Genomic DNA, 27,438 nt, shown 5'->3' with positions numbered 1-27,438 from the left:
ACCTCTCGCATGCTAAGCGAGCGCTCTACCATTTGAGCTAATTCCCCATGAGCACAAGTGACTTTTCAAAATAAAGGCACTGGAAGATCATGTCATTATATATTGAAAGTTTTTATAAGCTTTCCTTCAAAATATTCTCTTTTCATAGAAAACATAAAGTTTCTCTCCCATTTTTGAGTTTTGTAATGTCTTTATAAATATTTAAACACTAATTCTCCATGCCAGCTGAGGTTTCTGTGTCTGCAATTATAAAAAACAACCCATTTTTTTATGGAACTACTACGAATGCCTAATAAAAGCACTTGAATTGCAAAATGACAAAACAAAAACATATGGAGAATGCGAGCATCGATCTCGCTACCTCTCGCATGCTAAGCGAGCGCTCTACCATTTGAGCTAATTCCCCATGAGCACATGTGACTTTTCAGAATAAAGGCACTGGAAGATCATATCATTATATATTGAAAGTTTTTATAAGCTTTCCTTCAAAATGTTCTCTTTTCAAAGAAAACATAAAGTTTCTCTCCCATTTTTGAGTTTTGTAATGTCTTTAAAAATAGTTTAAACACTAATTCTCCATGCCAGCTGAGGTTTCTATGTCTGCAATCATAAAAAACAACCCATTTTTTTTATGGAACTACTACGAATGCCTAATAAAAGCACTTGAATTGCAAAATGACAAAACAAAAACATATGGAGAATGCGAGCATCGATCTCACTACCTCTCGCATGCTAAGCGAGCGCTCTACCATTTGAGCTAATTCCCCATGAGCACATGTGACTTTTCAGAATAAAGGCACTGGAAGATCATATCATTATATATTGAAAGTTTTTATAAGCTTTCCTTTAAAATATTCTCTTTTCATAGAAAACATAAAGTTTCTCTCCCATTTTTGAGTTTTGTAATGTCTTTAAAAATAGTTTAAACACTAATTCTCCATGCCAGCTGAGGTTTCTATGTCTGCAATCATAAAAAACAACCTATTTTTTTATGGAACTACTACGAATGCCTAATAAAAGCACTTGAATTGCAAAATGACAAAACAAAAACATATGGAGAATGCAAGCATCGATCTCGCTACCTCTCGCATGCTAAGCGAGCGCTCTACCATTTGAGCTAATTCCCCATGAGCACATGTGACTTTTCAGAATAAAGGCACTGGAAGATCATATCATTATATATTGAAAGTTTTTATAAGCTTTCCTTCAAAATGTTCTCTTTTCAAAGAAAACATAAAGTTTCTCTCCCATTTTTGAGTTTTGTAATGTCTTTAAAAATAGTTTAAACACTAATTCTCCATGCCAGCTGAGGTTTCTATGTCTGCAATCATAAAAAACAACCCATTTTTTTATGGAACTACTACGAATGCCTAATAAAAGCACTTGAATTGCAAAATGACAAAACAAAAACATATGGAGAATGCGAGCATCGATCTCGCTACCTCTCGCATGCTAAGCGAGCGCTCTACTATTTGAGCTAATTCCCCATGAGCACATGTGACTTTTCAGAATAAAGGCACTGGAAGATCATATCATTATATATTGAAAGTTTTTATAAGCTTTCCTTTAAAATATTCTCTTTTCATAGAAAACATAAAGTTTCTCTCCCATTTTTGAGTTTTGTAATGTCTTTAAAAATAGTTTAAACACTAATTCTCCATGCCAGCTGAGGTTTCTATGTCTGCAATCATAAAAAACAACCCATTTTTTTATGGAACTACTACGAATGCCTAATAAAAGCACTTGAATTGCAAAATGACAAAACAAAAACATATGGAGAATGCGAGCATCGATCTCGCTACCTCTCGCATGCTAAGCGAGCGCTCTACCATTTGAGCTAATTCCCCATGAGCACAAGTGACCTTTCAGAATAAAGGCACTGGAAGATCATATCATTATATATTGAAAGTTTTTATAAGCTTTCCTTCAAAATGTTCTCTTTTCATAGAAAACATAAAGTTTCTCTCCCATTTTTGAGTTTTGTAATGTCTTTAAAAATAGTTTAAACACTAATTCTCCATGCCAGCTGAGGTTTCTATGTCTGCAATCATAAAAAACAACCTATTTTTTTATGGAACTACTACGAATGCCTAATAAAAGCACTTGAATTGCAAAATGACAAAACAAAAACATATGGAGAATGCGAGCATCGATCTCGCTACCTCTCGCACGCTAAGCGAGCGCTCTACCATTTGAGCTAATTCCCCATGAGCACATGTGACTTTTCAGAATAAAGGCACTGGAAGATCATATCATTATATATTGAAAGTTTTTATAAGCTTTCCTTTAAAATATTCTCTTTTCATAGAAAACATAAAGTTTCTCTCCCATTTTTGAGTTTTGTAATGTCTTTAAAAATAGTTTAAACACTAATTCTCCATGCCAGCTGAGGTTTCTATGTCTGCAATCATAAAAAACAACCTATTTTTTTATGGAACTACTACGAATGCCTAATAAAAGCACTTGAATTGCAAAATGACAAAACAAAAACATACGGAGAATGCGAGCATCGATCTCTCTACCTCTCGCATGCTAAGCGAGCGCTCTACTATTTGAGCTAATTCCCCATGAGCACATGTGACTTTTCAGAATAAAGGCACTGGAAGATCATGTCATTATATATTGAAAGTTTTTATAAGCTTTCCTTCAAAATATTCTCTTTTCATAGAAAACATAAAGTTTCTCTCCCATTTTTGAGTTTTGTAATGTCTTTATAAATATTTAAACACTAATTCTCCATGCCAGCTGAGGTTTCTGTGTCTGCAATCATAAAAAACAACCCATTTTTTTATGGAACTACTACGAATGCCTAATAAAAGCACTTGAATTGCAAAATGACAAAACAAAAACATATGGAGAATGCGAGCATCGATCTCGCTACCTCTCGCATGCTAAGCGAGCGCGCTACCATTTGAGCTAATTCCCCATGAGCACATGTGACTTTTTAGAATAAAGGCACTGGAAGATTATATCATTATATATTGAAAGTTTTTATAAGCTTTCCTTCAAAATGTTCTCTTTTCAAAGAAAACATAAAGTTTCTCTCCCATTTTTGAGTTTTGTAATGTCTTTAAAAATAGTTTAAACACTAATTCTCCATGCCAGCTGAGGTTTCTATGTCTGCAATCATAAAAAACAACCCATTTTTTTTATGGAACTACTACGAATGCCTAATAAAAGCACTTGAATTGCAAAATGACAAAACAAAAACATATGGAGAATGCGAGCATCGATCTCGCTACCTCTCGCATGCTAAGCGAGCGCTCTACTATTTGAGCTAATTCCCCATGAGCACAAGTGACTTTTCAAAATAAAGGCACTGGAAGATCATGTCATTATATATTGAAAGTTTTTATAAGCTTTCCTTCAAAATATTCTCTTTTCATAGAAAACATAAAGTTTCTCTCCCATTTTTGAGTTTTGTAATGTCTTTATAAATATTTAAACACTAATTCTCCATGCCAGCTGAGGTTTCTGTGTCTGCAATTATAAAAAACAACCCATTTTTTTATGGAACTACTACGAATGCCTAATAAAAGCACTTGAATTGCAAAATGACAAAACAAAAACATATGGAGAATGCGAGCATCGATCTCGCTACCTCTCGCATGCTAAGCGAGCGCTCTACCATTTGAGCTAATTCCCCATGAACACATGTGACTTTTCAGAATAAAGGCACTGGAAGTTCATATCATTATATATTGAAAGTTTTTATAAGCTTTCCTTCAAAATGTTCTCTTTTCAAAGAAAACATAAAGTTTCTCTCCCATTTTTGAGTTTTGTAATGTCTTTAAAAATAGTTTAAACACTAATTCTCCATGCCAGCTGAGGTTTCTATGTCTGCAATCATAAAAAACAACCCATTTTTTTTATGGAACTACTACGAATGCCTAATAAAAGCACTTGAATTGCAAAATGACAAAACAAAAACATATGGAGAATGCGAGCATCAATCTCGCTACCTCTCGCATGCTAAGCGAGCGCTCTACCATTTGAGCTAATTCCCCATGAGCACATGTGACTTTTCAGAATAAAGGCACTGGAAGATCATATCATTATATATTGAAAGTTTTTATAAGCTTTCCTTCAAAATGTTCTCTTTTCAAAGAAAACATAAAGTTTCTCTCCCATTTTTGAGTTTTGTAATGTCTTTAAAAATAGTTTAAACACTAATTCTCCATGCCAGCTGAGGTTTCTATGTCTGCAATCATAAAAAACAACCCATTTTTTTTATGGAACTACTACGAATGCCTAATAAAAGCACTTGAATTGCAAAATGACAAAACAAAAACATATGGAGAATGCGAGCATCGATCTCGCTACCTCTCGCATGCTAAGCGAGCGCTCTACCATTTGAGCTAATTCCCCATGAGCACAAGTGACCTTTCAGAATAAAGGCACTGGAAGATCATATCATTATATATTGAAAGTTTTTATAAGCTTTCCTTCAAAATGTTCTCTTTTCATAGAAAACATAAAGTTTCTCTCCCATTTTTGAGTTTTGTAATGTCTTTATAAATATTTAAACACTAATTCTCCATGCCAGCTGAGGTTTCTGTGTCTGCAATTATAAAAAACAACCCATTTTTTTATGGAACTACTACGAATGCCTAATAAAAGCACTTGAATTGCAAAATGACAAAACAAAAACATATGGAGAATGCGAGCATCGATCTCGCTACCTCTCGCATGCTAAGCGAGCGCTCTACCATTTGAGCTAATTCCCCATGAGCACATGTGACTTTTCAGAATAAAGGCACTGGAAGATCATATCATTATATATTGAAAGTTTTTATAAGCTTTCCTTCAAAATGTTCTCTTTTCAAAGAAAACATAAAGTTTCTCTCCCATTTTTGAGTTTTGTAATGTCTTTAAAAATAGTTTAAACACTAATTCTCCATGCCAGCTGAGGTTTCTATGTCTGCAATCATAAAAAACAACCCATTTTTTTTATGGAACTACTACGAATGCCTAATAAAAGCACTTGAATTGCAAAATGACAAAACAAAAACATATGGAGAATGCGAGCATCGATCTCACTACCTCTCGCATGCTAAGCGAGCGCTCTACCATTTGAGCTAATTCCCCATGAGCACATGTGACTTTTCAGAATAAAGGCACTGGAAGATCATATCATTATATATTGAAAGTTTTTATAAGCTTTCCTTTAAAATATTCTCTTTTCATAGAAAACATAAAGTTTCTCTCCCATTTTTGAGTTTTGTAATGTCTTTAAAAATAGTTTAAACACTAATTCTCCATGCCAGCTGAGGTTTCTATGTCTGCAATCATAAAAAACAACCTATTTTTTTATGGAACTACTACGAATGCCTAATAAAAGCACTTGAATTGCAAAATGACAAAACAAAAACATATGGAGAATGCAAGCATCGATCTCGCTACCTCTCGCATGCTAAGCGAGCGCTCTACCATTTGAGCTAATTCCCCATGAGCACATGTGACTTTTCAGAATAAAGGCACTGGAAGATCATATCATTATATATTGAAAGTTTTTATAAGCTTTCCTTCAAAATGTTCTCTTTTCAAAGAAAACATAAAGTTTCTCTCCCATTTTTGAGTTTTGTAATGTCTTTAAAAATAGTTTAAACACTAATTCTCCATGCCAGCTGAGGTTTCTATGTCTGCAATCATAAAAAACAACCCATTTTTTTATGGAACTACTACGAATGCCTAATAAAAGCACTTGAATTGCAAAATGACAAAACAAAAACATATGGAGAATGCGAGCATCGATCTCGCTACCTCTCGCATGCTAAGCGAGCGCTCTACTATTTGAGCTAATTCCCCATGAGCACATGTGACTTTTCAGAATAAAGGCACTGGAAGATCATATCATTATATATTGAAAGTTTTTATAAGCTTTCCTTTAAAATATTCTCTTTTCATAGAAAACATAAAGTTTCTCTCCCATTTTTGAGTTTTGTAATGTCTTTAAAAATAGTTTAAACACTAATTCTCCATGCCAGCTGAGGTTTCTATGTCTGCAATCATAAAAAACAACCCATTTTTTTATGGAACTACTACGAATGCCTAATAAAAGCACTTGAATTGCAAAATGACAAAACAAAAACATATGGAGAATGCGAGCATCGATCTCGCTACCTCTCGCATGCTAAGCGAGCGCTCTACCATTTGAGCTAATTCCCCATGAGCACAAGTGACCTTTCAGAATAAAGGCACTGGAAGATCATATCATTATATATTGAAAGTTTTTATAAGCTTTCCTTCAAAATGTTCTCTTTTCATAGAAAACATAAAGTTTCTCTCCCATTTTTGAGTTTTGTAATGTCTTTAAAAATAGTTTAAACACTAATTCTCCATGCCAGCTGAGGTTTCTATGTCTGCAATCATAAAAAACAACCTATTTTTTTATGGAACTACTACGAATGCCTAATAAAAGCACTTGAATTGCAAAATGACAAAACAAAAACATATGGAGAATGCGAGCATCGATCTCGCTACCTCTCGCATGCTAAGCGAGCGCTCTACCATTTGAGCTAATTCCCCATGAGCACATGTGACTTTTCAGAATAAAGGCACTGGAAGATCATATCATTATATATTGAAAGTTTTTATAAGCTTTCCTTTAAAATATTCTCTTTTCATAGAAAACATAAAGTTTCTCTCCCATTTTTGAGTTTTGTAATGTCTTTAAAAATAGTTTAAACACTAATTCTCCATGCCAGCTGAGGTTTCTATGTCTGCAATCATAAAAAACAACCTATTTTTTTATGGAACTACTACGAATGCCTAATAAAAGCACTTGAATTGCAAAATGACAAAACAAAAACATACGGAGAATGCGAGCATCGATCTCTCTACCTCTCGCATGCTAAGCGAGCGCTCTACTATTTGAGCTAATTCCCCATGAGCACATGTGACTTTTCAGAATAAAGGCACTGGAAGATCATGTCATTATATATTGAAAGTTTTTATAAGCTTTCCTTCAAAATATTCTCTTTTCATAGAAAACATAAAGTTTCTCTCCCATTTTTGAGTTTTGTAATGTCTTTATAAATATTTAAACACTAATTCTCCATGCCAGCTGAGGTTTCTGTGTCTGCAATCATAAAAAACAACCCATTTTTTTATGGAACTACTACGAATGCCTAATAAAAGCACTTGAATTGCAAAATGACAAAACAAAAACATATGGAGAATGCGAGCATCGATCTCGCTACCTCTCGCATGCTAAGCGAGCGCGCTACCATTTGAGCTAATTCCCCATGAGCACATGTGACTTTTTAGAATAAAGGCACTGGAAGATTATATCATTATATATTGAAAGTTTTTATAAGCTTTCCTTCAAAATGTTCTCTTTTCAAAGAAAACATAAAGTTTCTCTCCCATTTTTGAGTTTTGTAATGTCTTTAAAAATAGTTTAAACACTAATTCTCCATGCCAGCTGAGGTTTCTATGTCTGCAATCATAAAAAACAACCCATTTTTTTTATGGAACTACTACGAATGCCTAATAAAAGCACTTGAATTGCAAAATGACAAAACAAAAACATATGGAGAATGCGAGCATCGATCTCGCTACCTCTCGCATGCTAAGCGAGCGCTCTACCATTTGAGCTAATTCCCCATGAGCACAAGTGACTTTTCAAAATAAAGGCACTGGAAGATCATGTCATTATATATTGAAAGTTTTTATAAGCTTTCCTTCAAAATATTCTCTTTTCATAGAAAACATAAAGTTTCTCTCCCATTTTTGAGTTTTGTAATGTCTTTATAAATATTTAAACACTAATTCTCCATGCCAGCTGAGGTTTCTGTGTCTGCAATTATAAAAAACAACCCATTTTTTTATGGAACTACTACGAATGCCTAATAAAAGCACTTGAATTGCAAAATGACAAAACAAAAACATATGGAGAATGCGAGCATCGATCTCGCTACCTCTCGCATGCTAAGCGAGCGCTCTACCATTTGAGCTAATTCCCCATGAACACATGTGACTTTTCAGAATAAAGGCACTGGAAGTTCATATCATTATATATTGAAAGTTTTTATAAGCTTTCCTTCAAAATGTTCTCTTTTCAAAGAAAACATAAAGTTTCTCTCCCATTTTTGAGTTTTGTAATGTCTTTAAAAATAGTTTAAACACTAATTCTCCATGCCAGCTGAGGTTTCTATGTCTGCAATCATAAAAAACAACCCATTTTTTTTATGGAACTACTACGAATGCCTAATAAAAGCACTTGAATTGCAAAATGACAAAACAAAAACATATGGAGAATGCGAGCATCAATCTCGCTACCTCTCGCATGCTAAGCGAGCGCTCTACCATTTGAGCTAATTCCCCATGAGCACATGTGACTTTTCAGAATAAAGGCACTGGAAGATCATATCATTATATATTGAAAGTTTTTATAAGCTTTCCTTCAAAATGTTCTCTTTTCAAAGAAAACATAAAGTTTCTCTCCCATTTTTGAGTTTTGTAATGTCTTTAAAAATAGTTTAAACACTAATTCTCCATGCCAGCTGAGGTTTCTATGTCTGCAATCATAAAAAACAACCCATTTTTTTTATGGAACTACTACGAATGCCTAATAAAAGCACTTGAATTGCAAAATGACAAAACAAAAACATATGGAGAATGCGAGCATCGATCTCGCTACCTCTCGCATGCTAAGCGAGCGCTCTACTATTTGAGCTAATTCCCCATGAGCACATGTCACTTTTCAGAATAAAGGCACTCAGTGGCGGAACAAGCTAGCGGTGGGCCCAGGTGCGACAAAATGCTTTGGGCCCCCCCCCCATCCAAGTCCACCCCGGGGGCAGTGCGCGCCGTAGGCGCGCGCAAAAATACATAGTGGCGTGGCTTCGTGGGGAAGGGGTGTGGCCACAAAATAATACCAACACAGTAGTCTCCATTATTCAAATTACGCCGCACAGTAGCACCACTACACCAGGTAGAGACCCTTTTACACCTTACAGCGAACAGATTCCTCTTTTTACACATTACAGCAGACAGCGTGCCCTTTTTACACATAACGGCAGACAGCGTGCCCTTTTTACACATAACGGCAGACCGCGTGCCCTTGTTACACATTACGGCAGACAGCGTGCCCTTTTTACACATTACGGTAGACAGCGTGCCCTTGTTACACATTACGGCAGACAGCGTGCCCTTGTTACACATTACGGCAGACAGCGTCCCCATTTTTACACATTACGGCAGGCAGATTCCTCCTTTTTACACATAGCAGCAGGCAGATTCCCCATTTTTACACATAGCGTCAGGCAGCCCCCCTTTTTTAAACATTACGGCAGGCAGATTCCCCATTTTTACACATAGCGTCGGGCAGATTACCCCTTTTTACACATAACGGCAGACCGCGTGCCCTTGTTACACATTACGGCAGACAGCGTGCCCTTTTTACACATTACGGCAGACAGCGTGCCCTTGTTACACATTACGGCAGACAGCGTCCCCATTTTTACACATTACGGCAGGCAGATTCCCCTTTTTACACATAGTGGCAGGCAGTCCCCCCTTTTTACACATTGCGGCAGGTAGTCCCCCCTTTTTACACATTGCGGCAGGCAGTCCCCCCTTTTTACACAGTGCGGCAGGCAGTCCCCCCTTTTTACACATTGCGGCAGGCAGTCCCCCCTTTTTACACATTGCGGCAGGTAGTCCCCCCTTTTTACACATTGCGGCAGGCAGTCCCCCCTTTTTACACATTGCGGCAGGTAGTCCCCCCTTTTTACACATTGCGGCAGGCAGTCCCCCCTTTTTACACAGTGCGGCAGGCAGTCCCCCCTTTTTACACATTGCGGCAGGTAGTCCCCCCTTTTTACACATTGCGGCAGGCAGGCACAAGAAAGAAAGAAGGAAAGAAAAAGAAAGAAAGAAAGAAAGAAAGAAAGAAAGAAAGAAAGAAAGAAAGAAAGAAAGAAAGAAAGAAGAATTATACTTACCCTCAGGCTCCTCGGTGCAGCTGCGTCAGACGACGATTCCCGGGCAGTAGAGAATGAGGAGGAGGGAGCCGGAGGACGGAGCCGCAGCAGCGCTTTGTTACTGGTGGAGGCGCTGCTGCTGCTGCCCCTCTGCTTCCCTATAGGCTGTTCTCGGAAGACAGCCTATAGGGAAGCAGAGGAGCAGCAGCAGCAGCGCCTCCACCAGTAACAAAGCGCTGCTGCGGCTCCGTCCTCCGGCTCCCTCCTCCTTCCCCCGTCTGTACCGCTGCTCAGCTCCTATCTCCGGGCGGCTGTGCGCTGCGGGCAGCGGTTGCCTGCAGCGCACAGCGGCATGTAATGAGTCAGATTGACTCATTACATGCTTGGGCCCCTGGACAGAGGCGGGCCCCAGTGCACTGCACTGCCTGCACTGCCGGTAGTTCCGCCTCTGAAGGCACTGGAAGATCATATCATTATATATTGAAAGTTTTTATAAGCTTTCCTTTAAAATATTCTCTTTTCATAGAAAACATAAAGTTTCTCTCCCATTTTTTAGTTTTGTAATGTCTTTAAAAATAGTTTAAACACTAATTCTCCATGGCAGCTGAGGTTTCTATGTCTGCAATCATAAAAAACAACCCATTTTTTTATGGAACTACTACGAATGCCTAATAAAAGCACTTGAATTGCAAAATGACAAAACAAAAACATATGGAGAATGCGAGCATCGATCTCGCTACCTCTCGCATGCTAAGCGAGCGCTCTACCATTTGAGCTAATTCCCCATGAGCACAAGTGACCTTTCAGAATAAAGGCACTGGAAGATCATATCATTATATATTGAAAGTTTTTATAAGCTTTCCTTCAAAATGTTCTCTTTTCATAGAAAACATAAAGTTTCTCTCCCATTTTTGAGTTTTGTAATGTCTTTAAAAATAGTTTAAACACTAATTCTCCATGCCAGCTGAGGTTTCTATGTCTGCAATCATAAAAAACAACCTATTTTTTTATGGAACTACTACGAATGCCTAATAAAAGCACTTGAATTGCAAAATGACAAAACAAAAACATATGGAGAACGCGAGCATCGATCTCGCTACCTCTCGCATGCTAAGCGAGCGCTCTACCATTTGAGCTAATTCCCCATGAGCACATGTGACTTTTCAGAATAAAGGCACTGGAAGATCATATCATTATATATTGAAAGTTTTTATAAGCTTTCCTTCAAAATGTTCTCTTTTCAAAGAAAACATAAAGTTTCTCTCCCATTTTTGAGTTTTGTAATGTCTTTAAAAATAGTTTAAACACTAATTCTCCATGCCAGCTGAGGTTTCTATGTCTGCAATCATAAAAAACAACCCATTTTTTTTATGGAACTACTACGAATGCCTAATAAAAGCACTTGAATTGCAAAATGACAAAACAAAAACATATGGAGAATGCGAGCATCGATCTCGCTACCTCTCGCATGCTAAGCGAGCGCTCTACTATTTGAGCTAATTCCCCATGAGCACATGTGACTTTTCAGAATAAAGGCACTGGAAGATCATATCATTATATATTGAAAGTTTTTATAAGCTTTCCTTTAAAATATTCTCTTTTCATAGAAAATATAAAGTTTCTCTCCCATTTTTGAGTTTTGTAATGTCTTTAAAAATAGTTTAAACACTAATTCTCCATGCCAGCTGAGGTTTCTATGTCTGCAATCATAAAAAACAACCCATTTTTTTATGGAACTACTACGAATGCCTAATAAAAGCACTTGAATTGCAAAATGACAAAACAAAAACATATGGAGAATGCGAGCATCGATCTCGCTACCTCTCGCATGCTAAGCGAGCGCTCTACCATTTGAGATAATTCCCCATGAGCACAAGTGACCTTTCAGAATAAAGGCACTGGAAGATCATATCATTATATATTGAAAGTTTTTATAAGCTTTCCTTCAAAATGTTCTCTTTTCATAGAAAACATAAAGTTTCTCTCCCATTTTTGAGTTTTGTAATGTCTTTAAAAATAGTTTAAACACTAATTCTCCATGCCAGCTGAGGTTTCTATGTCTGCACTCATAAAAAACAACCTATTTTTTTATGGAACTACTACGAATGCCTAATAAAAGCACTTGAATTGCAAAATGACAAAACAAAAACAGATGGAGAATGCGAGCATCGATCTCGCTACCTCTCGCATGCTAAGCGAGCGCTCTACCATTTGAGCTAATTCCCCATGAGCACATGTGACTTTTCAGAATAAAGGCACTGGAAGATCATATCATTATATATTGAAAGTTTTTATAAGCTTTCCTTCAAAATGTTCTCTTTTCATAGAAAACATAAAGTTTCTCTCCCATTTTTGAGTTTTGTAATGTCTTTAAAAATAGTTTAAACACTAATTCTCCATGCCAGCTGAGGTTTCTATGTCTGCAATCATAAAAAACAACCTATTTTTTTATGGAACTACTACGAATGCCTAATAAAAGCACTTGAATTGCAAAATGACAAAACAAAAACATATGGAGAATGCGAGCATCGATCTCGCTACCTCTCGCATGCTAAGCGAGCGCTCTACCATTTGAGCTAATTCCCCATGAGCACATGTGACTTTTCAGAATAAAGGCACTGGAAGATCATATCATTATATATTGAAAGTTTTTATAAGCTTTCCTTCAAAATGTTCTCTTTTCATATAAAACATAAAGTTTCTCTCCCATTTTTGAGTTTTGTAATGTCTTTAAAAATAGTTTAAACACTAATTCTCCATGCCAGCTGAGGTTTCTATGTCTGCAATCATAAAAAACAACCCTTTTTTTTATGGAACTACTACGAATGCCTAATAAAAGCACTTGAATTGCAAAATGACAAAACAAAAACATATAGAGAATGCGAGCATCGATCTCGCTACCTCTCGCATGCTAAGCGAGCGCTCTACCATTTGAGCTAATTCCCCATGAGCACATGTGACTTTTCAGAATAAAGGCACTGGAAGATCATGTCATTATATATTGAAAGTTTTTATAAGCTTTCCTTCAAAATATTCTCTTTTCATAGAAAACATAAAGTTTCTCTCCCATTTTTGAGTTTTGTAATGTCTTTATAAATATTTAAACACTAATTCTCCATGCCAGCTGAGGTTTCTGTGTCTGCAATCATAAAAAACAACCCATTTTTTTATGGAACTACTACGAATGCCTAATAAAAGCACTTGAATTGCAAAATGACAAAACAAAAACATATGGAGAATGCGAGCATCGATCTCGCTACCTCTCGCATGCTAAGCGAGCGCTCTACTATTTGAGCTAATTCCCCATGAGCACATGTGACTTTTCAGAATAAAGGCACTGGAAGATCATATCATTATATATTGAAAGTTTTTATAAGCTTTCCTTTAAAATATTCTCTTTTCATAGAAAACATAAAGTTTCTCTCCCATTTTTGAGTTTTGTAATGTCTTTAAAAATAGTTTAAACACTAATTCTCCATGCCAGCTGAGGTTTCTATGTCTGCAATCATAAAAAACAACCTATTTTTTTATGGAACTACTACGAATGCCTAATAAAAGCACTTGAATTGCAAAATGACAAAACAAAAACATATGTAGAATGCGAGCATCGATCTCGCTACCTCTCGCATGCTAAGCGAGCGCTCTACTATTTGAGCTAATTCCCCATGAGCACATGTGACTTTTCAGAATAAAGGCACTGGAAGATCATGTCATTATATATTGAAAGTTTTTATAAGCTTTCCTTCAAAATATTCTCTTTTCATAGAAAACATAAAGTTTCTCTCCCATTTTTGAGTTTTGTAATGTCTTTATAAATATTTAAACACTAATTCTCCATGCCAGCTGAGGTTTCTGTGTCTGCAATTATAAAAAACAACCCATTTTTTTATGGAACTACTACGAATGCCTAATAAAAGCACTTGAATTGCAAAATGACAAAACAAAAACATATGGAGAATGCGAGCATCGATCTCGCTACCTCTCGCATGCTAAGCGAGCGCTCTACCATTTGAGCTAATTCCCCATGAGCACATGTGACTTTTCAGAATAAAGGCACTGGAAGATCATATCATTATATATTGAAAGTTTTTATAAGCTTTCCTTCAAAATGTTCTCTTTTCAAAGAAAACATAAAGTTTCTCTCCCATTTTTGAGTTTTGTAATGTCTTTAAAAATAGTTTAAACACTAATTCTCCATGCCAGCTGAGGTTTCTATGTCTGCAATCATAAAAAACAACCCATTTTTTTTATGGAACTACTACGAATGCCTAATAAAAGCACTTGAATTGCAAAATGACAAAACAAAAACATATGGAGAATGCGAGCATCAATCTCGCTACCTCTCGCATGCTAAGCGAGCGCTCTACCATTTGAGCTAATTCCCCATGAGCACATGTGAATTTTCAGAATAAAGGCACTGGAAGATCATGTCATTATATATTGAAAGTTTTTATAAGCTTTCCTTCAAAATATTCTCTTTTCATAGAAAACATAAAGTTTCTCTCCCATTTTTGAGTTTTGTAATGTCTTTATAAATATTTAAACACTAATTCTCCATGCCAGCTGAGGTTTCTGTGTCTGCAATCATAAAAAACAACCCATTTTTTATGGAACTACTACGAATGCCTAATAAAAGCACTTGAATTGCAAAATGACAAAACAAAAACATATGGAGAATGCGAGCATCGATCTCGCTACCTCTCGCATGCTAAGCGAGCGCGCTACCATTTGAGCTAATTCCCCATGAGCACATGTGACTTTTCAGAATAAAGGCACTGGAAGATCATATCATTATATATTGAAAGTTTTATAAGCTTTCCTTCAAAATGTTCTCTTTTCAAAGAAAACATAAAGTTTCTCTCCCATTTTTGAGTTTTGTAATGTCTTTAAAAATAGTTTAAACACTAATTCTCCATGCCAGCTGAGGTTTCTATGTCTGCAATCATAAAAAACAACCCATTTTTTTTATGGAACTACTACGAATGCCTAATAAAAGCACTTGAATTGCAAAATGACAAAACAAAAACATATGGAGAATGCGAGCATCGATCTCGCTACCTCTCGCATGCTAAGCGAGCGCTCTACCATTTGAGCTAATTCCCCATGAGCACATGTGACTTTTCAGAATAAAGGCACTGGAAGATCATGTCATTATATATTGAAAGTTTTTATAAGCTTTCCTTCAAAATATTCTCTTTTCATAGAAAACATAAAGTTTCTCTCCCATTTTTGAGTTTTGTAATGTCTTTATAAATATTTAAACACTAATTCTCCATGCCAGCTGAGGTTTCTGTGTCTGCAATCATAAAAAACAACCCATTTTTTTATGGAACTACTACGAATGCCTAATAAAAGCACTTGAATTGCAAAATGACAAAACAAAAACATTTGGAGAATGCGAGCATCGATCTCGCTACCTCTCGCATGCTAAGCGAGCGCTCTACCATTTGAGCTAATTCCCCATGAGCACATGTGACTTTTCAGAATAAAGGCACTGGAAGATCATATCATTATATATTGAAAGTTTTTATAAGCTTTCCTTCAAAATGTTCTCTTTTCAAAGAAAACATAAAGTTTCTCTCCCATTTTTGAGTTTTGTAATGTCTTTAAAAATAGTTTAAACACTAATTCTCCATGCCAGCTGAGGTTTCTATGTCTGCAATCATAAAAAACAACCCATTTTTTTTATGGAACTACTACGAATGCCTAATAAAAGCACTTGAATTGCAAAATGACAAAACAAAAACATATGGAGAATGCAAGCATCGATCTCGCTACCTCTCGCATGCTAAGCGAGCGCGCTACCATTTGAGCTAATTCCCCATGAGCACATGTGACTTTTCAGAATAAAGGCACTGGAAGATCATGTCATTATATATTGAAAGTTTTTATAAGCTTTCCTTCAAAATATTCTCTTTTCATAGAAAACATAAAGTTTCTCTCCCATTTTTGAGTTTTGTAATGTCTTTATAAATATTTAAACACTAATTCTCCATGCCAGCTGAGGTTTCTGTGTCTGCAATCATAAAAAACAACCCATTTTTTTATGGAACTACTACGAATGCCTAATAAAAGCACTTGAATTGCAAAATGACAAAACAAAAACATATGGAGAATGCGAGCATCGATCTCGCTACCTCTCGCATGCTAAGCGAGCGCTCTACTATTTGAGCTAATTCCCCATGAGCACATGTGACTTTTCAGAATAAAGGCACTGGAAGATCATATCATTATATATTGAAAGTTTTTATAAGCTTTCCTTTAAAATATTCTCTTTTCATAGAAAACATAAAGTTTCTCTCCCATTTTTGAGTTTTGTAATGTCTTTAAAAATAGTTTAAACACTAATTCTCCATGCCAGCTGAGGTTTCTATGTCTGCAATCATAAAAAACAACCCATTTTTTTTATGGAACTACTACGAATGCCTAATAAAAGCACTTGAATTGCAAAATGACAAAACAAAAACTTATGGAGAATGCGAGCATCGATCTCGCTACCTCTCGCATGCAAAGCGAGCGCTCTACCATTTGAGCTAGTTACCCATGAGCACATGTGACTTTTCAGAATAAAGGCACTGGAAGATCATGTCATTATATATTGAAAGTTTTTATAAGCTTTCCTTCAAAATGTTCTCTTTTCAAAGAAAACATAAAGTTTCTCTCCCATTTTTGAGTTTTGTAATGTCTTTCAAATATTTAAACACTAATTCTCCATGCCAGCTGAGGTTTCTGTGTCTGCAATCATAAAAAACAACCCATTTTTTTATGGAACTACGACGAATGCCTAATAAAAGCACTTGAATTGCAAAATGACAAAACAAAACCATATGGAGAATGCGAGCATCGATCTCACTACCTCTCGCATGCTAAGCGAGCGCTCTACTATTTGAGCTAATTCCCCATGAGCACATGTGACTTTTCAGAATAAAGGCACTGGAAGATCATATCATTATATATTGAAAGTTTTTATAAGCTTTCCTTTAAAATATTCTCTTTTCATAGAAAACATAACGTTTCTCTCCCATTTTTGAGTTTTGTAATGTCTTTAAAAATAGTTTAAACACTAATTCTCCATGCCAGCTGAGGTTTCTATGTCTGCAATCATAAAAAACAACCCATTTTTTTATGGAACTACTACGAATGCCTAATAAAAGCACTTGAATTGCAAAATGACAAAACAAAAACATATGGAGAATGCGAGCATCGATCTCTCTACCTCTCGCATGCTAAGCGAGCGCTCTACCATTTGAGCTAATTCCCCATGAGCACATGTGACTTTTCAGAATAAAGGCACTGGAAGATCATGTCATTATATATTGAAAGTTTTTAAAAGCTTTCCTTCAAAATATTCTCTTTTCATAGAAAACATAAAGTTTCTCTCCCATTTTTGAGTTTTGTAATGTCTTTATAAATATTTAAACACTAATTCTCCATGCCAGCTGAGGTTTCTGTGTCTGCAATCATAAAAAACAACCCATTTATTTATGGAACTACTACGAATGCCTAATAAAAGCACTTGAATTGCAAAATGACAAAACAAAAACATATGGAGAATGCGAGCATCGATCTCTCTACCTCTCGCATGCTAAGCGAGCGCTCTACTATTTGAGCTAATTCCCCATGAGCACATGTGACTTTTCAGAATAAAGGCACTGGAAGATCATATCATTATATATTGAAAGTTTTTATAAGCTTTCCTTTAAAATATTCTCTTTTCATAGAAAACATAAAGTTTCTCTCCCATTTTTGAGTTTTGTAATGTCTTTAAAAATAGTTTAAACACTAATACTCCATGCCAGCTGAGGTTTCTATGTCTGCAATCATAAAAAACAACCCATTTTTTTATGGAACTACTACGAATGCCTAATAAAAGCACTTGAATTGCAAAATGACAAAACAAAAACATATGGAGAATGCGAGCATCGATCTCGCTACCTCTCGCATGCTAAGCGAGCGCTCTACCATTTGAGCTAATTCCCCATGAGCACACGTGACATTTCAGAATAAAGGCACTGGAAGATCATATCATTATATATTGAAAGTTTTTATAAGCTTTCCTTCAAAATGTTCTCTTTTCATAGAAAACATAAAGTTTCTCTCCCGTTTTTGAGTTTTGTAATGTCTTTAAAAATAGTTTAAACACTAATTCTCCATGCCAGCTGAGGTTTCTATGTCTGCAATCATAAAAAACAACCCATTTTTTTATGGAACTACTACGAATGCCTAATAAAAGCACTTGAATTGCAAAATGACAAAACAAAAATATATGGAGAATGCGAGCATCGATCTCGCTACCTCTCGCATGCTAAGCGAGCGCTCTACTATTTGAGCTAATTCCCCATGAGCACATGTGACTTTTCAGAATAAAGGCACTGGAAGATCATATCATTATATATTGAAAGTTTTTATAAGCTTTCCTTTAAAATATTCTCTTTTCATAGAAAACATAAAGTTTCTCTCCCATTTTTGAGTTTTGTAATGTCTTTAAAAATAGTTTAAACACTAATTCTCCATGCCAGCTGAGGTTTCTCTGTCTGCAATCATAAAAAACAACCCATTTTTTTTATGGAACTACTACGAATGCCTAATAAAAGCACTTGAATTGCAAAATGACAAAACAAAAACATATGGAGAATGCGAGCATCGATCTCGCTACCTCTCGCATGCTAAGCGAGCGCGCTACCATTTCAGCTAATTCCCCATGAGCACATGTGACTTTTCAGAATAAAGGCACTGGAAGATCATGTCATTATATATTGAAAGTTTTTATAAGCTTTCCTTCAAAATATTCTCTTTTCATAGAAAACATAAAGTTTCTCTCCCATTTTTGAGTTTTGTAATGTCTTTATAAATATTTAAACACTAATTCTCCATGCTAGCTGAGGTTTCTGTGTCTGCAATCATAAAAAACAACCCATTTTTTTATGGAACTACTACGAATGCCTAATAAAAGCACTTGAATTGCAAAATGACAAAACAAAAACATATGGAGAATGCGAGCATCGATCTCGCTACCTCTCGCATGCTAAGCGAGCGCTCTACTATTTGAGCTAATTCCCCATGAGCACATGTGACTTTTCAGAATAAAGGCACTGGAAGATCATATCATTATATATTGAAAGTTTTTATAAGCTTTCCTTCAAAATATTCTCTTTTCATAGAAAACATAAAGTTTCTCTCCCATTTTTGAGTTTTGTAATGTCTTTAAAAATAGTTTAAACACTAATTCTCCATGCCAGCTGAGGTTTCTATGTCTGCAATCATAAAAAACAACCCATTTTTTTTATGGAACTACTACGAATGCCTAATAAAAGCACTTGAATTGCAAAATGACAAAACAAAAACTTATGGAGAATGCGAGCATCGATCTCGCTACCTCTCGCATGCAAAGCGAGCGCTCTACCATTTGAGCTAGTTACCCATGAGCACATGTGACTTTTCAGAATAAAGGCACTGGAAGATCATGTCATTATATATTGAAAGTTTTTATAAGCTTTCCTTCAAAATATTCTCTTTTTATAGAAAACATAAAGTTTCTCTCCCATTTTTGAGTTTTGTAATGTCTTTACAAATATTTAAACACTAATTCTCCATGCCAGCTGAGGTTTCTATGTCTGCAATCATAAAAAACAACCCATTTTTCTATGGAACTACTACGAATGCCTAATAAAAGCACTTGAATTGCAAAATGACAAAACAAAAATATATGGAGAATGCGAGCATCGATCTCGCTACCTCTCGCATGATAAGCGAACGCTCTACCATTTGAGCCAATTCCCCATGAGCACATGTGACATTTCAGAATAAAGGCACTGGAAGATCATATCATTATATATTGAAAGTTTTTATAAGCTTTCCTTCAAAATATTCTCTTTTCATAGAAAACATAAAGTTTCTCTCCCATTTTTGAGTTTTGTAATGTCTTTAAAAATAGTTTAAACACTAATTCTCCATGCCAGCTGAGGTTTCTATGTCTGCAATCATAAAAAACAACCCATTTTTTTTATGGAACTACTACGAATGCCTAATAAAAGCACTTGAATTGCAAAATGACAAAACAAAAACTTATGGAGAATGCGAGCATCGATCTCGCTACCTCTCGCATGCAAAGCGAGCGCTCTACCATTTGAGCTAGTTACCCATGAGCACATGTGACTTTTCAGAATAAAGGCACTGGAAGATCATGTCATTATATATTGAAAGTTTTTATAAGCTTTCCTTCAAAATATTCTCTTTTTATAGAAAACATAAAGTTTCTCTCCCATTTTTGAGTTTTGTAATGTCTTTACAAATATTTAAACACTAATTCTCCATGCCAGCTGAGGTTTCTATGTCTGCAATCATAAAAAACAACCCATTTTTCTATGGAACTACTACGAATGCCTAATAAAAGCACTTGAATTGCAAAATGACAAAACAAAAATATATGGAGAATGCGAGCATCGATCTCGCTACCTCTCGCATGATAAGCGAACGCTCTACCATTTGAGCCAATTCCCCATGAGCACATGTGACATTTCAGAATAAAGGCACTGGAAGATCATATCATTATATATTGAAAGTTTTTATAAGCTTTCCTTCAAAATATTCTCTTTTCATAGAAAACATAAAGTTTCTCTCCCATTTTTGAGTTTTGTAATGTCTTTAAAAATAGTTTAAACACTAATTCTCCATGCCAGCTGAGGTTTCTATGTCTGCAATCATAAAAAACAACCCATTTTTTTTATGGAACTACTACGAATGCCTAATAAAAGCACTTGAATTGCAAAATGACAAAACAAAAACATATGGAGAATGCGAGCATCGATCTCACTACCTCTCGCATGCTAAGCGAGCGCTCTACCATTTGAGCTAATTCCCCATGAGCACATGTGACTTTTCAGAATAAAGGCACTGGAAGATCATGTCATTATATATTGAAAGTTTTTAAAAGCTTTCCTTCAAAATATTCTCTTTTCATAGAAAACATAAAGTTTCTCTCCCATTTTTGAGTTTTGTAATGTCTTTATAAATATTTAAACACTAATTCTCCATGCCAGCTGAGGTTTCTGTGTCTGCAATCATAAAAAACAACCCATTTATTTATGGAACTACTACGAATGCCTAATAAAAGCACTTGAATTGCAAAATGACAAAACAAAAACATATGGAGAATGCGAGCATCGATCTCGCTACCTCTCGCATGCTAAGCGAGCGCTCTACTATTTGAGCTAATTCCCCATGAGCACATGTGACTTTTCAGAATAAAGGCACTGGAAGATCATATCATTATATATTGAAAGTTTTTATAAGCTTTCCTTTAAAATATTCTCTTTTCATAGAAAACATAAAGTTTCTCTCCCATTTTTGAGTTTTGTAATGTCTTTAAAAATAGTTTAAACACTAATACTCCATGCCAGCTGAGGTTTCTATGTCTGCAATCATAAAAAACAACCCATTTTTTTATGGAACTACTACGAATGCCTAATAAAAGCACTTGAATTGCAAAATGACAAAACAAAAACATATGGAGAATGCGAGCATCGATCTCGCTACCTCTCGCATGCTAAGCGAGCGCTCTACCATTTGAGCTAATTCCCCATGAGCACACGTGACATTTCAGAATAAAGGCACTGGAAGATCATATCATTATATATTGAAAGTTTTTATAAGCTTTCCTTCAAAATGTTCTCTTTTCATAGAAAACATAAAGTTTCTCTCCCGTTTTTGAGTTTTGTAATGTCTTTAAAAATAGTTTAAACACTAATTCTCCATGCCAGCTGAGGTTTCTATGTCTGCAATCATAAAAAACAACCCATTTTTTTATGGAACTACTACGAATGCCTAATAAAAGCACTTGAATTGCAAAATGACAAAACAAAAATATATGGAGAATGCGAGCATCGATCTCGCTACCTCTCGCATGCTAAGCGAGCGCTCTACCATTTGAGCTAATTCCCCATGAGCACATGTGACATTTCAGAATAAAGGCACTGGAAGATCATATCATTATATATTGAAAGTTTTTATAAGCTTTCCTTCAAAATATTCTCTTTTCATAGAAAACATAAAGTTTCTCTCCCATTTTTGAGTTTTGTAATGTCTTTAAAAATAGTTTAAACACTAATTCTCCATGCCAGCTGAGGTTTCTATGTCTGCAATCATAAAAAACAACCTATTTTTTTATGGAACTACTACGAATGCCTAATAAAAGCACTTGAATTGCAAAATGACAAAACAAAAACATATGGAGAATGCGAGCATCGATCTCGCTACCTCTCACATGCTAAGCGAGCGCTCTACCATTTGAGCTAATTCCCCATGAGCACATGTGACTTTTCAGAATAAAGGCACTGGAAGATCATATCATTATATATTGAAAGTTTTTATAAGCTTTCCTTCAAAATGTTCTCTTTTCAAAGAAAACATAAAGTTTCTCTCCCATTTTTGAGTTTTGTAATGTCTTTAAAAATAGTTTAAACACTAATTCTCCATGCCAGCTGAGGATTCTATTTCTGCAATCATAAAAAACAACCCATTTTTTTATGGAACTACTACGAATGCCTAATAAAAGCACTTGAATTGCAAAATGACAAAACAAAAACATATGGAGAATGCGAGCATCGATCTCGCTACCTCTCGCATGCTAAGCGAGCGCTCTACCATTTGAGCTAATTCCCCATGAGCACATGTGACTTTTCAGAATAAAGGCACTGGAAGATCATGTCATTATATATTGAAAGTTTTTATAAGCTTTCCTTCAAAATATTCTCTTTTCATAGAAAACATAAAGTTTCTCTCCCATTTTTGAGTTTTGTAATGTCTTTATAAATATTTAAACACTAATTCTCCATGCCAGCTGAGGTTTCTGTGTCTGCAATCATAAAAAACAACCCATTTTTTTATGGAACTACTACGAATGCCTAATAAAAGCACTTGAATTGCAAAATGACAAAACAAAAACATATGGAGAATGCGAGCATCGATCTCGCTACCTCTCGCATGCTAAGCGAGCGCTCTACTATTTGAGCTAATTCCCCATGAGCACATGTGACTTTTCAGAATAAAGGCACTGGAAGATCATATCATTATATATTGAAAGTTTTTATAAGCTTTCCTTTAAAATATTCTCTTTTCATAGAAAACATAAAGTTTCTCTCCCATTTTTGAGTTTTGTAATGTCTTTAAAAATTGTTTAAACACTAATTCTCCATGCCAGCTGAGGTTTCTATGTCTGCAATCATAAAAAACAACCAATTTTTTTATGGAACTACTACGAATGCCTAATAAAAGCACTTGAATTGCAAAATGACAAAACAAAAACATATGGAGAATGCGAGCAGCGATCTCGCTACCTCTCGTATGCTAAGCGAGCGCTCTACCATTTGAGCTAATTCCCCATGAGCACATGTGACTTTTCAGAATAAAGGCACTGGAAGATCATGTCATTATATATTGAAAGTTTTTATAAGCTTTCCTTCAAAATATTCTCTTTTTATAGAAAACATAAAGTTTCTCTCCCATTTTTGAGTTTTGTAATGTCTTTAAAAATTGTTTAAACACTAATTCTCCATGCCAGCTGAGGTTTCTATGTCTGCAATCATAAAAAACAACCCATTTTTTTTATGGAACTACTACGAATGCCTAATAAAAGCACTTGAATTGCAAAATGACAAAACAAAAACTTATGGAGAATGCGAGCATCGATCTCGCTACCTCTCGCATGCAAAGCGAGCGCTCTACCATTTGAGCTAGTTACCCATGAGCACATGTGACTTTTCAGAATAAAGGCACTGGAAGATCATGTCATTATATATTGAAAGTTTTTATAAGCTTTCCTTCAAAATATTCTCTTTTTATAGAAAACATAAAGTTTCTCTCCCATTTTTGAGTTTTGTAATGTCTTTACAAATATTTAAACACTAATTCTCCATGCCAGCTGAGGTTTCTATGTCTGCAATCATAAAAAACAACCCATTTTTCTATGGAACTACTACGAATGCCTAATAAAAGCACTTGAATTGCAAAATGACAAAACAAAAATATATGGAGAATGCGAGCATCGATCTCGCTACCTCTCGCATGATAAGCGAACGCTCTACCATTTGAGCCAATTCCCCATGAGCACATGTGACATTTCAGAATAAAGGCACTGGAAGATCATATCATTATATATTGAAAGTTTTTATAAGCTTTCCTTCAAAATATTCTCTTTTCATAGAAAACATAAAGTTTCTCTCCCATTTTTGAGTTTTGTAATGTCTTTAAAAATAGTTTAAACACTAATTCTCCATGCCAGCTGAGGTTTCTATGTCTGCAATCATAAAAAACAACCCATTTTTTTTATGGAACTACTACGAATGCCTAATAAAAGCACTTGAATTGCAAAATGACAAAACAAAAACTTATGGAGAATGCGAGCATCGATCTCGCTACCTCTCGCATGCAAAGCGAGCGCTCTACCATTTGAGCTAGTTACCCATGAGCACATGTGACTTTTCAGAATAAAGGCACTGGAAGATCATGTCATTATATATTGAAAGTTTTTATAAGCTTTCCTTCAAAATATTCTCTTTTTATAGAAAACATAAAGTTTCTCTCCCATTTTTGAGTTTTGTAATGTCTTTACAAATATTTAAACACTAATTCTCCATGCCAGCTGAGGTTTCTATGTCTGCAATCATAAAAAACAACCCATTTTTCTATGGAACTACTACGAATGCCTAATAAAAGCACTTGAATTGCAAAATGACAAAACAAAAATATATGGAGAATGCGAGCATCGATCTCGCTACCTCTCGCATGATAAGCGAACGCTCTACCATTTGAGCCAATTCCCCATGAGCACATGTGACATTTCAGAATAAAGGCACTGGAAGATCATATCATTATATATTGAAAGTTTTTATAAGCTTTCCTTCAAAATATTCTCTTTTCATAGAAAACATAAAGTTTCTCTCCCATTTTTGAGTTTTGTAATGTCTTTAAAAATAGTTTAAACACTAATTCTCCATGCCAGCTGAGGTTTCTATGTCTGCAATCATAAAAAACAACCCATTTTTTTTATGGAACTACTACGAATGCCTAATAAAAGCACTTGAATTGCAAAATGACAAAACAAAAACATATGGAGAATGCGAGCATCGATCTCACTACCTCTCGCATGCTAAGCGAGCGCTCTACCATTTGAGCTAATTCCCCATGAGCACATGTGACTTTTCAGAATAAAGGCACTGGAAGATCATGTCATTATATATTGAAAGTTTTTAAAAGCTTTCCTTCAAAATATTCTCTTTTCATAGAAAACATAAAGTTTCTCTCCCATTTTTGAGTTTTGTAATGTCTTTATAAATATTTAAACACTAATTCTCCATGCCAGCTGAGGTTTCTGTGTCTGCAATCATAAAAAACAACCCATTTATTTATGGAACTACTACGAATGCCTAATAAAAGCACTTGAATTGCAAAATGACAAAACAAAAACATATGGAGAATGCGAGCATCGATCTCGCTACCTCTCGCATGCTAAGCGAGCGCTCTACTATTTGAGCTAATTCCCCATGAGCACATGTGACTTTTCAGAATAAAGGCACTGGAAGATCATATCATTATATATTGAAAGTTTTTATAAGCTTTCCTTTAAAATATTCTCTTTTCATAGAAAACATAAAGTTTCTCTCCCATTTTTGAGTTTTGTAATGTCTTTAAAAATAGTTTAAACACTAATACTCCATGCCAGCTGAGGTTTCTATGTCTGCAACCATAAAAAACAACCCATTTTTTTATGGAACTACTACGAATGCCTAATAAAAGCACTTGAATTGCAAAATGACAAAACAAAAACATATGGAGAATGCGAGCATCGATCTCGCTACCTCTCGCATGCTAAGCGAGCGCTCTACCATTTGAGCTAATTCCCCATGAGCACACGTGACATTTCAGAATAAAGGCACTGGAAGATCATATCATTATATATTGAAAGTTTTTATAAGCTTTCCTTCAAAATGTTCTCTTTTCATAGAAAACATAAAGTTTCTCTCCCGTTTTTGAGTTTTGTAATGTCTTTAAAAATAGTTTAAACACTAATTCTCCATGCCAGCTGAGGTTTCTATGTCTGCAATCATAAAAAACAACCCATTTTTTTATGGAACTACTACGAATGCCTAATAAAAGCACTTGAATTGCAAAATGACAAAACAAAAATATATGGAGAATGCGAGCATCGATCTCGCTACCTCTCGCATGCTAAGCGAGCGCTCTACCATTTGAGCTAATTCCCCATGAGCACATGTGACATTTCAGAATAAAGGCACTGGAAGATCATATCATTATATATTGAAAGTTTTTATAAGCTTTCCTTCAAAATATTCTCTTTTCATAGAAAACATAAAGTTTCTCTCCCATTTTTGAGTTTTGTAATGTCTTTAAAAATAGTTTAAACACTAATTCTCCATGCCAGCTGAGGTTTCTATGTCTGCAATCATAAAAAACAACCTATTTTTTTATGGAACTACTACGAATGCCTAATAAAAGCACTTGAATTGCAAAATGACAAAACAAAAACATATGGAGAATGCGAGCATCGATCTCGCTACCTCTCACATGCTAAGCGAGCGCTCTACCATTTGAGCTAATTCCCCATGAGCACATGTGACTTTTCAGAATAAAGGCACTGGAAGATCATATCATTATATATTGAAAGTTTTTATAAGCTTTCCTTCAAAATGTTCTCTTTTCAAAGAAAACATAAAGTTTCTCTCCCATTTTTGAGTTTTGTAATGTCTTTAAAAATAGTTTAAACACTAATTCTCCATGCCAGCTGATGTTTCTATGTCTGCAATCATAAAAAACAACCCATTTTTTTTATGGAACTACTACGAATGCCTAATAAAAGCACTTGAATTGCAAAATGACAAAACAAAAACATATGGAGAATGCGAGCATCGATCTCACTACCTCTCGCATGCTAAGCGAGCGCTCTACCATTTGAGCTAATTCCCCATGAGCACATTTGACTTTTCAGAATAAAGGCACTGGAAGATCATATCATTATATATTGAAAGTTTTTATAAGCTTTCCTTCAAAATATTCTCTTTTCATAGAAAACATAAAGTTTCTCTCCCATTTTTGAGTTTTGTAATGTCTTTAAAAATAGTTTAAACACTAATTCTCCATGCCAGCTGAGGTTTCTATGTCTGCAATCATAAAAAACAACCCATTTTTTTTATGGAACTACTACGAATGCCTAATAAAAGCACTTGAATTGCAAAATGACAAAACAAAAACTTATGGAGAATGCGAGCATCGATCTCGCTACCTCTCGCATGCAAAGCGAGCGCTCTACCATTTGAGCTAGTTACCCATGAGCACATGTGACTTTTCAGAATAAAGGCACTGGAAGATCATGTCATTATATATTGAAAGTTTTTATAAGCTTTCCTTCAAAATATTCTCTTTTTATAGAAAACATAAAGTTTCTCTCCCATTTTTGAGTTTTGTAATGTCTTTACAAATATTTAAACACTAATTC

At 35.3% G+C, this 27,438-nt stretch overlaps 21 non-coding genes across 21 annotated transcripts; all 21 read right to left on the bottom strand.

Annotated features, from left to right (window-relative positions):
* Positions 1 to 333: 333 nt before the first annotated feature.
* TRNAA-AGC (transfer RNA alanine (anticodon AGC)) lies at positions 334 to 406 on the bottom strand. Its single transcript has one exon. It is a non-coding gene; the product is annotated as a tRNA-Ala (tRNA).
* Positions 407 to 1,774: 1,368 nt separating this feature from the next.
* On the bottom strand, positions 1,775 to 1,847 carry TRNAA-AGC (transfer RNA alanine (anticodon AGC)). Its single transcript has one exon. It is a non-coding gene; the product is annotated as a tRNA-Ala (tRNA).
* Positions 1,848 to 3,573: 1,726 nt separating this feature from the next.
* TRNAA-AGC (transfer RNA alanine (anticodon AGC)) lies at positions 3,574 to 3,646 on the bottom strand. Its single transcript has one exon. It is a non-coding gene; the product is annotated as a tRNA-Ala (tRNA).
* Positions 3,647 to 4,295: 649 nt separating this feature from the next.
* TRNAA-AGC (transfer RNA alanine (anticodon AGC)) lies at positions 4,296 to 4,368 on the bottom strand. Its single transcript has one exon. It is a non-coding gene; the product is annotated as a tRNA-Ala (tRNA).
* A 286-nt stretch (positions 4,369 to 4,654) lies between these two features.
* On the bottom strand, positions 4,655 to 4,727 carry TRNAA-AGC (transfer RNA alanine (anticodon AGC)). The gene has a single exon. It is a non-coding gene; the product is annotated as a tRNA-Ala (tRNA).
* A 1,368-nt stretch (positions 4,728 to 6,095) lies between these two features.
* Positions 6,096 to 6,168, bottom strand: TRNAA-AGC (transfer RNA alanine (anticodon AGC)). The gene has a single exon. It is a non-coding gene; the product is annotated as a tRNA-Ala (tRNA).
* A 287-nt stretch (positions 6,169 to 6,455) lies between these two features.
* On the bottom strand, positions 6,456 to 6,528 carry TRNAA-AGC (transfer RNA alanine (anticodon AGC)). The gene has a single exon. It is a non-coding gene; the product is annotated as a tRNA-Ala (tRNA).
* A 1,007-nt stretch (positions 6,529 to 7,535) lies between these two features.
* Positions 7,536 to 7,608, bottom strand: TRNAA-AGC (transfer RNA alanine (anticodon AGC)). The gene has a single exon. It is a non-coding gene; the product is annotated as a tRNA-Ala (tRNA).
* A 286-nt stretch (positions 7,609 to 7,894) lies between these two features.
* TRNAA-AGC (transfer RNA alanine (anticodon AGC)) lies at positions 7,895 to 7,967 on the bottom strand. Its single transcript has one exon. It is a non-coding gene; the product is annotated as a tRNA-Ala (tRNA).
* Positions 7,968 to 10,641: 2,674 nt separating this feature from the next.
* On the bottom strand, positions 10,642 to 10,714 carry TRNAA-AGC (transfer RNA alanine (anticodon AGC)). The gene has a single exon. It is a non-coding gene; the product is annotated as a tRNA-Ala (tRNA).
* Positions 10,715 to 12,082: 1,368 nt separating this feature from the next.
* On the bottom strand, positions 12,083 to 12,155 carry TRNAA-AGC (transfer RNA alanine (anticodon AGC)). Its single transcript has one exon. It is a non-coding gene; the product is annotated as a tRNA-Ala (tRNA).
* A 287-nt stretch (positions 12,156 to 12,442) lies between these two features.
* Positions 12,443 to 12,515, bottom strand: TRNAA-AGC (transfer RNA alanine (anticodon AGC)). The gene has a single exon. It is a non-coding gene; the product is annotated as a tRNA-Ala (tRNA).
* A 1,365-nt stretch (positions 12,516 to 13,880) lies between these two features.
* TRNAA-AGC (transfer RNA alanine (anticodon AGC)) lies at positions 13,881 to 13,953 on the bottom strand. The gene has a single exon. It is a non-coding gene; the product is annotated as a tRNA-Ala (tRNA).
* Positions 13,954 to 14,959: 1,006 nt separating this feature from the next.
* Positions 14,960 to 15,032, bottom strand: TRNAA-AGC (transfer RNA alanine (anticodon AGC)). The gene has a single exon. It is a non-coding gene; the product is annotated as a tRNA-Ala (tRNA).
* A 286-nt stretch (positions 15,033 to 15,318) lies between these two features.
* TRNAA-AGC (transfer RNA alanine (anticodon AGC)) lies at positions 15,319 to 15,391 on the bottom strand. The gene has a single exon. It is a non-coding gene; the product is annotated as a tRNA-Ala (tRNA).
* Positions 15,392 to 17,836: 2,445 nt separating this feature from the next.
* Positions 17,837 to 17,909, bottom strand: TRNAA-AGC (transfer RNA alanine (anticodon AGC)). Its single transcript has one exon. It is a non-coding gene; the product is annotated as a tRNA-Ala (tRNA).
* A 3,527-nt stretch (positions 17,910 to 21,436) lies between these two features.
* TRNAA-AGC (transfer RNA alanine (anticodon AGC)) lies at positions 21,437 to 21,509 on the bottom strand. Its single transcript has one exon. It is a non-coding gene; the product is annotated as a tRNA-Ala (tRNA).
* Positions 21,510 to 21,796: 287 nt separating this feature from the next.
* TRNAA-AGC (transfer RNA alanine (anticodon AGC)) lies at positions 21,797 to 21,869 on the bottom strand. Its single transcript has one exon. It is a non-coding gene; the product is annotated as a tRNA-Ala (tRNA).
* A 647-nt stretch (positions 21,870 to 22,516) lies between these two features.
* Positions 22,517 to 22,589, bottom strand: TRNAA-AGC (transfer RNA alanine (anticodon AGC)). The gene has a single exon. It is a non-coding gene; the product is annotated as a tRNA-Ala (tRNA).
* Positions 22,590 to 25,755: 3,166 nt separating this feature from the next.
* Positions 25,756 to 25,828, bottom strand: TRNAA-AGC (transfer RNA alanine (anticodon AGC)). Its single transcript has one exon. It is a non-coding gene; the product is annotated as a tRNA-Ala (tRNA).
* Positions 25,829 to 26,115: 287 nt separating this feature from the next.
* TRNAA-AGC (transfer RNA alanine (anticodon AGC)) lies at positions 26,116 to 26,188 on the bottom strand. The gene has a single exon. It is a non-coding gene; the product is annotated as a tRNA-Ala (tRNA).
* Positions 26,189 to 27,438: the final 1,250 nt, after the last annotated feature.

Source organism: Pseudophryne corroboree, unplaced genomic scaffold, assembly GCF_028390025.1.
Source record: "Pseudophryne corroboree isolate aPseCor3 unplaced genomic scaffold, aPseCor3.hap2 scaffold_2080, whole genome shotgun sequence".
Classification (NCBI taxonomy): Eukaryota; Metazoa; Chordata; class Amphibia; order Anura; family Myobatrachidae; genus Pseudophryne; species Pseudophryne corroboree.
Note: the sequence above shows the minus strand (reverse complement) of the source record. Positions and strands in the feature narration are given on the sequence as shown.